Source organism: Ochotona princeps, chromosome 3 (assembly GCF_030435755.1).
Source record: "Ochotona princeps isolate mOchPri1 chromosome 3, mOchPri1.hap1, whole genome shotgun sequence".
Classification (NCBI taxonomy): Eukaryota; Metazoa; Chordata; class Mammalia; order Lagomorpha; family Ochotonidae; genus Ochotona; species Ochotona princeps.
In genome coordinates this window covers 71452158-71466363 of record NC_080834.1, presented here as the reverse complement: position 1 = coordinate 71466363, position 14206 = coordinate 71452158, and the positions used below count along the sequence as shown (strand labels likewise).

The window sequence follows — 14206 nt, the reverse complement described above, 5'->3', positions numbered from 1 at the left end:
AAGGTTGTCTTCATTTGGATTTCCCTTATTGCCAGGGAACTTGAGCATTTTTTCATATGTTTATTTGCCATTTGGGTTTGTTCCTTTGTGAAGTGTTTGCCCATTTCCTGTGCCCATTTCTTGAGTGGCTTGTTTGTTTTGACATTTTGGTTGTTTTGTAGTTCTTTGTATTTTCTGGAGATTAGCCCTCTATCACCTATGTCGTGCGCGAAGATCTTCTCCCATTCTGTGGGTTGCCTTTTTACTTTGTTGATTGTTTCTCTAGCTGTACAGAAGCTTCTTAGTTTGATGAGGTCCCATTTGTTTATTTTGGTCTCGATTTCTACTGCTTTTGGAGTCTTTTTTAGGAAGTGAGGGCCTACCCCTAAGTGTTGCAGTGTGTTTCCAACATTTTCTTCCAAAAGTTTGAAGGTTTCTGGATGTAGGTTTAGATCTGTTATCCATTTAGATCTGATCTTAGTGTATGGTGAGAGATGTGGATCTATCTTTTTGTTTCTGCAAGCTATTAACCAGTTGTCCCAACAGCATTTATTGAACAGACCTTCCCATTTGCCTGGATTGTCGTTTGTCTTTTTGTGAAAGATTACTTGGCTGTACCTGTTTGGGTTCCATTCTGGTGTTTCTATTCTGCTCCATTGATCTTCCTCTCTATCTTTGTGCCAGTACCAGGCTGTTTTGATAACCACTGCCCTATAGTATGTCCAGAGGTCCGGAACTGTGATTCTCCCTGCTAACTTCCTGTTCTTCAGGATGGTTCTGGCTATCCGTGGTTTTTTGTGTTTCCAGATGAACCTTTGGATCATTGTTTCCAGTTCCATGAAGAATGTTTTGGGCAATTTGGTTGGGATTGCGTTGAATGTATATATTGCTTTTGGCAATATAGGCATTTTAATGATATTGATTTTACCTATCCAGGAGCATGGGATGTTACTCCATCTTTTGAGGTCTTGTTAAATTTCTTTTTTGAGTAGTTTGTAGTTTTCTTCAAATAGGTCTCTTACATTTTGGTTAGATTTATTCCCAGATATTTCATACTTTTCTCTGTTGTTTTGAATGGTATCTTGCTGGTTTGAGCTTTTTCCATTTTGGGGCTGTTTGCATACACTATAGCTGTTGATTTTTGTTCATTAATTTTGTACCCTGCCACTCTACCAAACTCTCATATAAGCCCTAGCAGTCTCTGTATTGAATCTCTTGGCTCTTCTACATAAAGAATCATATCATCTGCGCATAGTGAGAACTTGACTTCATCGTTTCCTATTTGGATTCCTCTGATTTCTTTTTCTTGTCTTACGGCCTCAGCGAGTACCTCTAGGACTATGTTGAATAGTAGTGGAGAAAGTGGACATCCCTGTCTTGTTCCAGATCTCAGTGGGAAGGGTTCCAGTTTTTTTCCATTCAGTATAATGCTGGCATTGGGTTTTTCATATATGGCTTTAATTATGTTGTGGATTTTTCCATCTATGCCTACCTTGGTTAGGGATTTTAGCAGGAAGTGGTGTTGGATTTTGTCGAAAGCTTTTTCTGCATCTATTGATACTATCATGCGATTCTTGTTTTTCAGTTTTTGGATGTGGTGTATCACATTTATGGATTTCCGAATGTTGAACCATCCCTGCATTCCAGGGATGAATCCTACTTGATCTGGATGAATGATCTGTCCGATGTGTGTTTGAATTCTGTTCGCTAGGATTTTGTTGAGAATCTTAGCATCAATGTTCATCAAAGAGATAGGTCTGTAGTTTTCCTTCTCTGTAGGTTCTCTGTCTGGTTTTGGGATTAAGGTAATGTTGGCTTCATAGAATGAGTTTGGAAGGGTTGCCTCTTTTTCTATTGTTTTGAAGAGTTTGTAGAGGATTGGGGTTAGTTCGGTTCGGAATGTTTTGTAGAATTCTGTAGTGAAGCCGTCTGGGCCTGGGCTTTTCTTTGTTGGGAGATCTTTAATCACTGATTCAATCTCTGCTTCAGTTATGGGTTTGTTCAGGTCGTTTGTTGCCTCTGGACTAAGTTTTGGCAGGTGGTAGAAGTCTAAGAACTTTTCCATTTCTTGGTGGTCTTCTGATTTGTTGGAGTACAGTGCTTTGTAGTAATTCCTAATTATGTCCTTAATGGTTGCGGGGTCTGTTGTTATGTTGCCTTTTTCATCTTTGATGCTGTTAATTCTTGCCTTCTCTTGTTTTTTCTTTGTCAGTCGGGCCAGTGGGTTGTCTATTTTGTTTATCTTCTCAAAAAAACCAGCTTTTTGATTTATTGATTTTGTGTATGGTTTTTTAATTTCTATCTGGTTGATTTCCTCCCTTGTTTTGATGATTTCTTGTTTCCTATTGTGTGGGGGGCTCTTCTGCTGTTGTTTTTCCAATTCCTGGAGGTGTGTGTTTAGTTCCTGTATTTGGCGCCTCTCTTGGGCCTTGACATGAGTTCCAATTGCGATGAGTTTACCCCGTAGTACTGCTTTGGCAGTGTCCCACAAATTTTGGAATGTTGTGTTGGAGTTTTCATTGGTTTCCATAAATTTTTTGATCTCATCTTTAATTTCTTCTCTGATCCATTGTTCTTTTAGTAGCCCATTGTTCAGCCTCCAAGAGTTTCTGTATTTCCTGGGGCATTTTGAATTGTTGATTTCCAGTTTCATTCCGTGGTGGTCTGAGAGGGTACATGGTATGATTCCTATCTTTTTGAAGTTATTTTGGTTTGCTTTGTGTCCTATCATGTGGTCGATCCTGGAGAAGGTGCCATGCACTGCTGAAAAAAATGTATAATCTGTGGCCTTAGGGTAAAAAATTCTATAAATATCTATCAAGTCCAGTTGTTCTATTGTTTGTATGAGCTCTGTTGTTTCTTTGTTGAGTTTTTGTTTTGTTGATCTGTCTATTGTTGTTAGTGGGGTGTTAAGATCACCCACTATTATTGTGTGCATATCTATGTCTCCCCTTAAGTCCGTAAGTAATTGCTTCACGTAGCTAGGTGCGTTTGAATTTGGTGCATATATGTTCACAATGGTAATTACTTCCTGATGAATCAGTCCCTTCACCAATATATAATGTCCTTCTCTGTCCTTTTTGATGTATGTCAGATTGAAGTCCACATCATCTGAAATTAAGACAGCTACCCCAACCTTTTTTTCTCGTCCATTGGCATGAAATATCTGTTTCCAACCTTTCACTTTCAGTTTCTTAGAATCTCTTCTGGTTAGATGTGTCTCTTGTAGGCAACAGATAGTTGGGTGCTGTTTGATAATCCATTCTGTTAATCTGTGCCTTTTGATTGGTGAGTTCAGGCCATTTGTGTTAAGAGTTAAAATTGAGAGGTTGTGATTTTGTCCTGCCATACTTGTTTTTGTGGGTGTTGATATCTGTGTAATTGCCCTTCCTTGTGTGGACTTTAGTGGGGAGACCTTCCTGTTTGCCATCTTTGCTTATGATTCACCTTCTTTTTTTCTGGATTTAGTGCATTTCTAAGGAGATTTTGTAGAGCTGGTTTTGTGCTGGCATATTCTTCTAATTTCTCTTTGCTATGAAAGTATCTGATTTCATTCTCAAATACGAATGAGATCTTTGCTGGGTACAATATTCTTGGTTGACAGTTTTTCTGATTCAGGATTTGGAAGATCTTTGTCCATTCTCTTCTTGCTTGTAAGGTCTCTTCAGAGAAGTCAGCAGTGATTCTGATTGGTTTTCCCCGGTATGTGATCTTTTCTCTGCTTTGTACTTGTCTCAGGATTCTTTCTTTGTCTTTGTTGGAGTGGAACTTGAGCACCATATGTCTGGGTGAAGATCGCTTTGGGTCATATCTGCTGGGAGTCCTCTGACCATCCTGGATTTGGGCTGGGTTCATGTTCCAAGTGTTTTGGAAGTTTTCCTGTATAATTTCGTCAAGCACCATTTGCATTCCTGACTCTCTTTCCGCTCCTTCAGGAAGGCCAATAATCCTAATATTCGATTTTCTGAGGTTGTCTTTCATTTCTTGTATGGTCTTATTGGCTTTGTTCAGACTTGTCTCCAGCTGTTTAATGAACTGGGTATGTTCGTTTTGTGTGTCTTCCGTTTCAGAGATCCTCTCTTCTGCTGTATTTATTCTGTTGGTTAGGCTCTCCATTTAGTGCTCTAAGTCAAGGATTTTACTTTTCATTTGTGGTATTTCTGTGACTATGTGGTTCTTGAATTCCTTGAAGTCCTCCCAGTTCTTCTCATTGTCTCTGACAGATTTTAACATTATTTTTTTGAATTCCTTGTCTGGTAGATCTTCCATGTCTTCATCTTGCATCTCCGAAATAGACATTGGCTTTTGATCCTTTATTGGTGGGGTGTTGGCTCTCTCATCTGGATCATTACCTTTTCTGGTATTTCTTCCCATTGTGTTAGTGTTTCTTTTTGGAGAGACCTAGGCACCAGCGTGCTGAGGGGTCTCCAAGCACTATCCCGTAGAGATCGGAGTCTGCAGGCATGGAGTAGCAGGGTGTGGGAATTTTCAAGGCACTTTTGGTGCGTCTCCAGAACACTGGACATCAGGGCGCCACTTCCAGGGCCCAGTGGATTCAAAGCGCTCTCTCAGCTCGTCCCCTACAGGTATGCTACCACAGGGCGTGGGGGAGTGAAGGCACTCTCTGTGCGCGCACCCTGTGCGCAGGATCACAGGGCTCGGAGGATTCTAGGTGCTTTCTCGGTGTGTCCCCAGTGCCAGGGACTGCAGGGAGTGGAGGTTCCAGGTGCTCTCTGGGAACGCCTCCTGCACGCGGGTCCGCAGTGCCCTCCTGGTGCGTCTCCCAAGCACGGGACTATAGGGCGTGGGGTGTTCCAGGTGCTCTCTGGAAGCGTCTCCTGCGCAGGCCCGCCCACCCCAGTGCTTGCAGGGGACCGACCGCCCCAGCGCTAGCTTGGGACCGCCGAGCCCAGAGGCATGCTCGGGTTCCTGTGGGACAGCACCGCCCAGCTGAGTGCCAGATCGCAAAGGCACGGGGGAGTATTCAGTGTGCCTTTTGCCTTTCTCCTCAGCGCACAGGACCGCTGTGCGTCACCTCCCAGACACAGTTTTGGCAGTTTCAAGGCACTTGCCCTGTGTCCCCAGATGCTGGAATCTCGGGAGGGGGAAGGGCGGGGAGATGAGCACCAAGGCTGTTCAGACTCTGTGCATGCCCCTGGGGGGCCAACTCCCGGAGCCTCCGACCCACGACTGTCCCCACCCAACTCACTCAAACCTCAGGTTCTTACAGTCTGCCTCTTCCTCTGGTGGGGACCCTCACCGCGGGTGTGTCTCCTGGCGACTGTGTCCGGTGCAGGTCCTGGCGGGTCCCAATGGGACCTGGAGACTGCGGCAGGTGCAGGTCCTGGCGGGACTTGGCAGGACTAGGGTGGGTGGGTGCCAGAGGGTCCTGATGACTGCGGGTCGTGATGACTGCAGGTCCTGACGGCCACAGCGTCTGCGGGTCCTAAGGACTGAGATCTTGAAGTCCTGAAGTTTTGATGTCCCTGTTTTAAAGTCCTGAGGTTTTGAAGACTCGAAGTTCCGTGGTCTTGAAGTCCTTGTTCCAAAGTCCTGAGGTCTTTTGTCTTGAAGTTCTGGGGTCCCTGTTCATGGCGCCAGTTCTCGGGGTTTAGCCCTGCCAACAGGCTCCGAGGTCACTAGGGGTGAGGCAGATGGTGGCCTTCAGCCGCAAGAACCACTACAGACAGGCTGGTGAGGAATGTCCACTTTATTGCAGCTTTTGTTTTCATGTTGAATCAGTTGCACTGTTGATCTTGTAAGGAGGATGATTCCCAAAACCTTTTGTAGATGCTTGTGTAGTTTCTGTGAAGATCAGTTAGAGACAAAAGATAAAGAATGAGAAAAAGTGATGGTGAGGATATGGATAAGCTAGAACTTTCAAACAATGCTAATGGGAATATAAATTAATGCACTTACAATGGAAAACAGAATGGAGGGTTATTAAAAAGCAAAAACAAAACTGCCATAATTTCTAGCAGTTCCAGTATGGTAGATATATATCCAAAATATATGAGCTCATTGTACCAAAAAGACAGTTTCTCCACTGTATTTGTAGCACCACTGTTCACAATTGCCTAAATAAAGTGTCCATTGTCAGAAGAATGGATAAAGAAAATGTGGTATATATGTAACATGGAATGTTATTCAACTTTAAAAATGAATGAAGACCTGTCATTTTTCAGCAAAACAGATGAAAGTGGAAGACATAATGAGGAACAAAATAAGCAGACATGGAAATTCAAGCACTACATGTTCTTTCTTGTAAGTGGGGAATAAAATTTGCAAGAAAATTAATCTGAACACAGAACGTTGACTACTAGATTCTGAGAGAGATTGAGGGATTAAAGGAGTTAAGGGAAGCAAATGTGTTTAATACCTTGTGACAAATGATAAGATGATACTAGGGGAAATGGATTGTGAGGAATGTGATAGGTCATTGCGTTACTGGTTTTTAGTTTAACAAATTCAAAATATTTCACAACCAAACATTTGTGAAGAAGAAATAAAAAGCTAGGATCCTCTTAACATGAAATATTTCAAGAAGCATGGTAAGTGATTCAACCCTCTTAGGTGTTTCTGAGTCCTACTGCAAGGTTTGGAAGGCAGTCCATTCATTATTTACTCATTCTATCAAAGGAGGAAGAACAGTTAGTGGTAGTGGAGACTGGAAGAACCCTATTCACCAATATTCACTTTGTCCTTGCACAATTTTCTAGATCTTCCACAATGTACTTTAATTTTGAGGATTTTGTAAACCATAAGAATTGCAATGATACCATGTAACTGAAATTGCTAGCTTTCACTTCACAAGTAAGAGTACAGGATTTGGAGCTAGGAAAAAGGCCTTTTCTTTGCACACATGGCTGTTGAAAAAATACAGAGATCCAGATGAAATTGCAGTAGCTAGGAATCATGGAATGAATTACTGCTATCCACTGAAGATTGTATCATACTTGCAAATCAATCAAAATAATTATTTCCAGATAGAAATTTAAATTATTTTTTAATAATAATAATTCTTTAAAATTTCTGGCACAATTCTAGAAATGCATATTTTAGTATTAAAAGAATATAGTTTCTGTGCTTTTAACCTTTTCTTTATATTTCATTGTACCTAAGCTTGGCTATACAATGGAAGAAAGTTAAAATAAAAAGCAATTACTTGAGTTTTGCAAGTAGCCATTCTGAGTCCAAGGAATTATGACAGTTCCCTCAATTGTGTTTTAGAAAAATAAATTGTTGATAGGAAGTCTTAAATTAATTTTGACTGTTCTATGTTTAAGCTATGCCTCCCAGTCCCAATGCTTCATCTTGTTTCCAGGAAGCCGCAAAAAGATAAATAAAATATGATATAATTAAAATAACTGGCAGAGTTAAAAGGACAACACCTGAAATGGAATTCAAATGAAATCCTATATAAATGCATTAGGTTAAAGTGTTTTTATAAGTAACTTTGAATTAGATAAGTAAAAATTGAATTAAACGAGTGGGAAGTCTGGAACTTCAGGTCCAATTCAATAATGAAAGTGGAATGAAGAAGTTTTTTTTTTTTTCTCATGAACTGCTATGTAATATGAATGATTGATTGACACCATCTGTTTCTAAGCATAATATCTATGTAGCTATTTCAGCTATATTACATGTTCATTTGCATTTCTAATTTCCAGTACATGTTCTAAGTAGATTCAGTAAGCTTATTGATTTTTAATATTTTAAAATCTTGAAAAATAATGTAAGAAATTGTGAAAAAGTTTTCTTGATCTCATCATTGAGTTGTTGGGTAAAATGTGTTATTAATATGAAAATTCAGACATTAGTGTTAAATTGGAATCAGTTTCAATGTATTTTATGTTAATGACAAATCCCTTTTTTCCTGAAATTAGAAAGACAATCTGTGTATTGTCTCACAGAGTAGTGTTAGTACTGTAACAGAGTTTAAAATAGAATCTTGGGCTTGGTCCGATAGGCCAGTGGCTAATGTCCTTACCTTGTACATGCTGGGATCCCATATAGGTGCCAATTCTAAACCCAATGGCCCTGCTTTGCATCCAGCTCCCTGCTTGTGACCTGGGAAATCAGTTGAGGACAGCCCAAAGCCTAGGGACCCTGAACCCATGCTGGAGACCTGGAAGAAACTCCTGGCTCCTGGCTTCAGATCGACACAGTTCTGGCCATTGTGGCCATTTGGGGAGTGAATGAGTGGATGGAAGATCTTCTTTTCTGTCTCCCCTCTGTGTAAATTTGACTTTCCAATAATAAAAACAAAAATCTTAAAAAATAGAATCTTGACCTATCATCCTCCACAATTACCATATTCATATAACCAACTATTAACTATTGATCATTCTGAACTCATACATATAAAACTTGTTTACAATAAACTAAAATTATAAAACTATGTTACAAGAAGTGTAAGTATCTCAGTGAAACAGTTCAATTTATCTTGACGTTATGATACTAGATTTTCTACTTTTGTCTATACCTACAATGCCATGATGCACTTAAATAGCAGAATGTTAAACTTGTAACTGTTACTAAAGGACTATGCTACTGTAATAATATGGGAGAAAATGGTGGGAGGAAGAAATGGGAGAGAGAAGACGAAAGGGGGGAATCCCCATATCTGCAAATCTGTATTATGTTAAATAATACAAATGTTAAAAAGAAGTGTGATTATCATGTAAGAGTTTTACAAAGCTTGTTAATATATGTATGATATATATGTGTAATAATATGTGTGATAGTGAAAAGAATAAAAAAATTATCATACATTTATACTGTATATTCTGTGTTGGGCTACTAACTGGGTTTCTGCTGAGTCCCTTCTCAGGCATTCTTTGGTTGTGTTTCATCCTAGGCACTGTCAATCAGATCAACCTCACTCCACAGATCTTTTCTTTCAGGGTCAGTCTCATACAAACTTGGGCTTGGGATCCACAGCTCTTGCTTGTTCTTAAGGAACATTTAGGAAGAGGCAAAATTTGCTCTTATGAAGGAAAAATAAACTTCAGGCAATCACCTAGATATAGTTTAGGATGTTTCTTTTGCCAAGAATATGACAGACTTCTAAATTCTTAAAAGAGCTTTGGCAGCTGCCTGAATGTTTGACATGTATAAAGCATTAAGATTTCTTTCTTAATAAACAAAACATATATCACTCCTTCAGGCAACTTCAGGAAGTCTAATCAAGTGTTGAATGTGAACCAAACCATGCCATCAGCTCTCTGTTGATAAATAAAAATGGAATCTGAGAATATATTAACTATTTGTTAACCTGTGTTTTTTTGCATAGATTGCATATCATTAGATCAGCCAGATAACATATGTTTGTGATACTATTCTGGCTCTTTTCAGAATTCTTCTATAGATACATGATTTAATGATGTTCCTTAAGCTTTTATAGAGGGTCAATATAAAAATGCACACCTGAATCAAGTTTCTTTATTTCTTAAGAAATAGCAGTTGAAGACATGGTCCATTATGTAACTCACAACCTTTTGTGAAAGATTTCATGTGATAACCTTAAATTCTGTTTTGGAAGAAAACAATGTGACTTACTAGATCACTTAAGACAAATTCATCAGCAATTGGAAGTCAAGTGAGGCAGCAGGTTTCATTAACAATGGTAGTGAGCAAACGAACAACACAAATCAAAATACTGAGCATAAAAAACAAAGCTCCTTCTTTCCTAACTTAACAAGAAGTATTCCAGAATAACAAAACTGTAAACATTGATTGAATACAACTTCCTGCCCACTCCATCCTTCAAGGAAACCATCCTCTGTGAATAATGCTCTTAATAAGTGTGGAGATTTCTGGCAAGTGTTAAATTCTGGAGAATGATCCCCCGCATTTAATTAATCTAATTACTTAATACAATATGTGCTACTTAACATATGTTGTTCAAGATTCAGTAGCTAGAGGCCTAGCATGATAGCCTAGTGGCTAAATCTTCTTGCATCCTTGGGGATCCTAAATGGGCACTGGTTCATATTCCTGTCCAGCTCCTTGCTTGTGGCCTGGGAAAGCAGTAGAAGATGGCATAAAGCCTTGGAACGCTGTGCCCATGTGGGAGACCTGGAAGAAGCTTCTGGCTTCAGATCAGCATGGCTCCAGCCTTTGCAGCTATTTGGGAAGTGAACCGGTGGACAGACTTACTTCTCTGTCTTTCCTTCTTTCTGTATATCTACCTTTCCAATTAATATATATATATATATATATATATATATATATATATACATATATATACATATATATATATATATGATTCAGTAGCTATGAATATCATGTATACTGATGCAGTAAATGGTGAATATGAAAATGGTGATGATAGTTAACAAACATGAGATGATAAAGTCAGTGATGAGAAGCTTAAATCAGAATATCTCTCTTCGTTCTCAATCAATCTGCCTGGCTCATATTATGGCGCTACAACCCTTTTTGGACTGAGGACAGTTTTGCCTTCAGGTATTAATTTACTCAGGTAAAGGAATCAAGACTTTTTCCGGAATGGTGCTGTTTTCAGGATAAAGTGTGAAAGTGATAGAAAATTTTGTTCTTCAAAAATAAAAAGACTTAGATGGAACTATCTTCTCAGTCTTTTGTTGACTCTTAAAAATCAGTAAGTTCTGTTAACCTTAGCAAAATGAAAGGTTAAACTGTATTTTGCTTTTTGAGAAAGATTAAAGGGGTTCTCTGCAGCTATACTTGGCCTGTCTCACATCTTAGGCTGGATGGAGGACTACATAAGTATGTGCGTAGAATTTTCAGATTAGAAAAAAAAATGTGTTTATTAGGTGGAGCAGTGATTCTGAAATTTTAGACTTGCAACTCGTAGCTCCATTACTTAAAAAGTATTAAAGGTGACAGTTTCATTTACGTAGATACAGTCTATTGATATTGACAGGAAGAACCTTATTAGAGAATTAAAAAATTAAATATGCACTACTCATTCAAATATATCAAAAGTTAATACGTCACATGTTCCCACAAGTCAAACATCATGAATACAATAGCTGTAGTTTTCTAAGCAAAACCATAATAGGAGAGTGGCACAACTTTACTTTTTTCAGATTTCTTCAGTGTGTGGTTTAATAATAGATAACTGGGGCCCGGCAGCATGACCTAGCGGCTAAAGTCCTCTCCTTGAACGCCCGGGGATCCCATATGGGCACCAGTTCTAATCCTGGCAGCTCCACTTCCCATCCAGCTCCCTGCTTGTGGCCTGGGAAAGCAGTTGAGGACGGCCCTATGCATTGGGACCCTGCACCCGTGTGGGAGACCAGGAAGAAGTTCCAGGTTCCCAGCTTTGGATTGGCGCTCATCGGCCATTGCGGCTCACTTGGGGAGTGAATCATTGGACAGAAGATCTTCCTCTCTGTCTCTCCTCCTCTGTGTATATATGACTTTGTAATAAACTGAATAAATCTTTAAAAAAAAAATAGATAACCGAATTCACATATCTGGTTTAGTCTGTTGCGATGTTTTGACTGATGTTTTGATTGAAGAAAACAAATATATTGCAATGTTGTAAAGATATGTAGATGGAAAAGAAAAGAGAATTTTAAGAACTGTTGCGAGTAAATTAGGATATTCATTTTCACATCATGCCCAAACTGTGCCAGTGATCATTTCTTAAAGGTTAGTTGTAATGAGGAAAATAAAGCCATGTGAATGAACTTTTCAGCTCCATTACATTAGAATCATTAGATCATCTGCATATTTTATCATGCTTGATTATACAACAGCATGCATTTGCTATTTGGAAAATATTGGTCCACTGAATTATGCAGATCTTCCAAATGTTGAAACATTTTATTATACATTATTAAATAGTAACATTTGTTAATCTCATTAGGAAAGTCTGTATTGAGAAGCTGTCAGACTTACAGTGACAAATGTTTCCCAAAACTCTGTTTCTGCCTGAAAGCTCCAATGTTACCCTTGCCAGCAAATACTGAGGCAGTTCCTTGAAGTTTCATACTAACTGTGTTCATTCTTGAGAACATGTACCAAGTTCAAATAAGTAACATTTGTATATCTGAGGTTTTTTCCAGTAAACATACTGCTTCATGGATAAAGCAGCTAATTGAGCTTTCAAGTAAATGGTTGCACGACAAGTTTTCTTCAAGAGTCTTCACATATGTACAAAAAACTGATTTATATTAAAAATCCATGCACTCAAGGGTAGGGATAAAATGAAATTAATACTCTTCATTGGATTATTAAAGACATTCTTTTTTAAATTTTACTTCTTTTTGTTATGATCAGTTTATGATACAGTTTTATAGGCCCTGGGATTTCCCTTATCCCCTCCCCGATTTCCTCCCTGAGTTCCCTCACTGAGTGCACCGATTTCATTACTAACATATACTTCTTCATACACAGTCATATGTCCATAATTGCGGGCATGGACAATGGCAGAAAGTCCAGCATCCTATTGCCAAGATATAGTAAATGGTTTCATTGTAAGTCGATCTTCGTCTGGAAGTAGAGATGCATACTGCATTATATCCTCACATCTGGATATGATAGTCTACATTACACTGTTGCTCTATGTCCCCTTAAATGAAAAGTCACAAAACAAAATCAACAACAGGAAGAAAAGAAATTAAAAATGACATGAAGTTAAATAACATGCTCCTGAGTGACTAATGTGTTGCAGGAGAAATGAAAAAGAAAATCAAGAGCCTTCTTGAAGAAAATGATATTTCTGTATGATCTATGAGTCATTGAAGAATTTAATGAAAGTGTTTTGAAGAGATGATACTAACAAAAAAAATCAAACTCAATGAGATATTGTTACTTCTGATCTTTGTTGGTGAAATGTGTCTCCTATAGGCAACAAATAGATAGGTTTTGTTTTTCAATCCAGTCTACTAATCTATGACATTTGATTGATGAATTTAGGTCATTTACATTCAGGGTTAATACAAATAGGTGCAATTTGGTTCTGTTATTTTAGCAACTTGTTTTTTCATTGATTTAGTCTTCTGTTGTTATTTTACTGGGATGTTCTTCACATTTGGCTTTGGTTTTGGTGTGCTCCATTCCTTTTTTCTGTCAAGAGAACATGTTTAAGTATCATTTTAGGGCAGGTTTGGAAGAGGTATATTCTTTTGACTTTTCTTTACTGTGGAAGAATCTTATTTCATCTACAAAGGCAAAGGAAAGTTTTGGTGGGTACATTATATTGGGCTGACAATTGTTTGCTTTCAGAATCTGGAATATGTTGCTCCATTCTTGTCTAGCCTGTACAGTTTCCTATGAGAGGTCTCCTGTGAGTTTAATTGGCATTCCTTTATGTATCAGTTGATTTTTTTTCACGAGCACATTTAAGGATCGTTTCCTTATATTCGATTGAAGAGAGCTTCATGATCATGTGTTGTGGTGAAGATCGCATTTGGTCAAGCCTGCTGGGATTTCGGTACCCCTCCTTAATTCTGTTTCCCAATTCTTTCTCTAGATTAGGAGAATTTTCCTTATTATTTCATTAAATACATTTTTAAACCCAGCTTCTCTTTCTGCACCTTCTGTGACTCCCATAACTCTTACATTTGGCATTTATACAGTGTCTTTCAATTTTTGAATATTTTTTTCCTGACCCAACACTGCTTCCAGCTTTTTGTTTGTTTCCCCCTGGTGAAAGGGAATATTTTCTAATTTTGAGATTCTTCGTTTCTGCCTCTTTCATTCTATTTTGGACACTCTCCGCTGTATTTTTAACTTGCTCCGCTGTATTCTTGATATCTGATATATCACCTTTCATTTGATTCATTTCCAGTGGTTGCCGGTTCTGATCCGGGCGACCCAGCTTTCCCTGCTTGTGGCCTGAGAAAGCAGTCTATTGCGGCCCAAAGCCTTTGGATCCTATACCCATGTGGGAGACCCAGAAGCAGCTCCTGGCTCCTGGCTTTGGATCGGCTCAGCTCCAGCCATTGCGGGTGCTTAGGGAGTGAACCATCAGATGGAAGATCTTCCTCTCTGCCTCTCTTCTCCATATATTTGCCTTTCCAACAAAAATAGATAAAAATCTTTAAAAAAAAGAAATGTATCATTATCTTTTATTGCTTTCAAATATTTGGTGAAAAGGGTAGAGTTAGAATTTCCTGAAATTATGTGAAATGTGTGGGAACTTTCTAAATTGCATACAGTATACTTTTTTTGAAAAAAAATTAATATTTCAGTCACTAGGTGACACTGTATTTTACCTGACATATAATTT

At 38.6% G+C, this 14206-nt stretch overlaps 1 long non-coding RNA gene across 1 annotated transcript in view; it reads left to right on the top strand.

Annotated features, from left to right (window-relative positions):
* Positions 1-13959, top strand: part of LOC131479823 (uncharacterized) — a 53098-nt gene extending 39139 nt beyond the window's left edge. The window contains exon 4 of the long non-coding RNA XR_009245115.1: positions 13766-13959. This is a non-coding gene — a long non-coding RNA (uncharacterized LOC131479823). The remainder of the gene's footprint in view (positions 1-13765) is intronic.
* Positions 13960-14206: the final 247 nt, after the last annotated feature.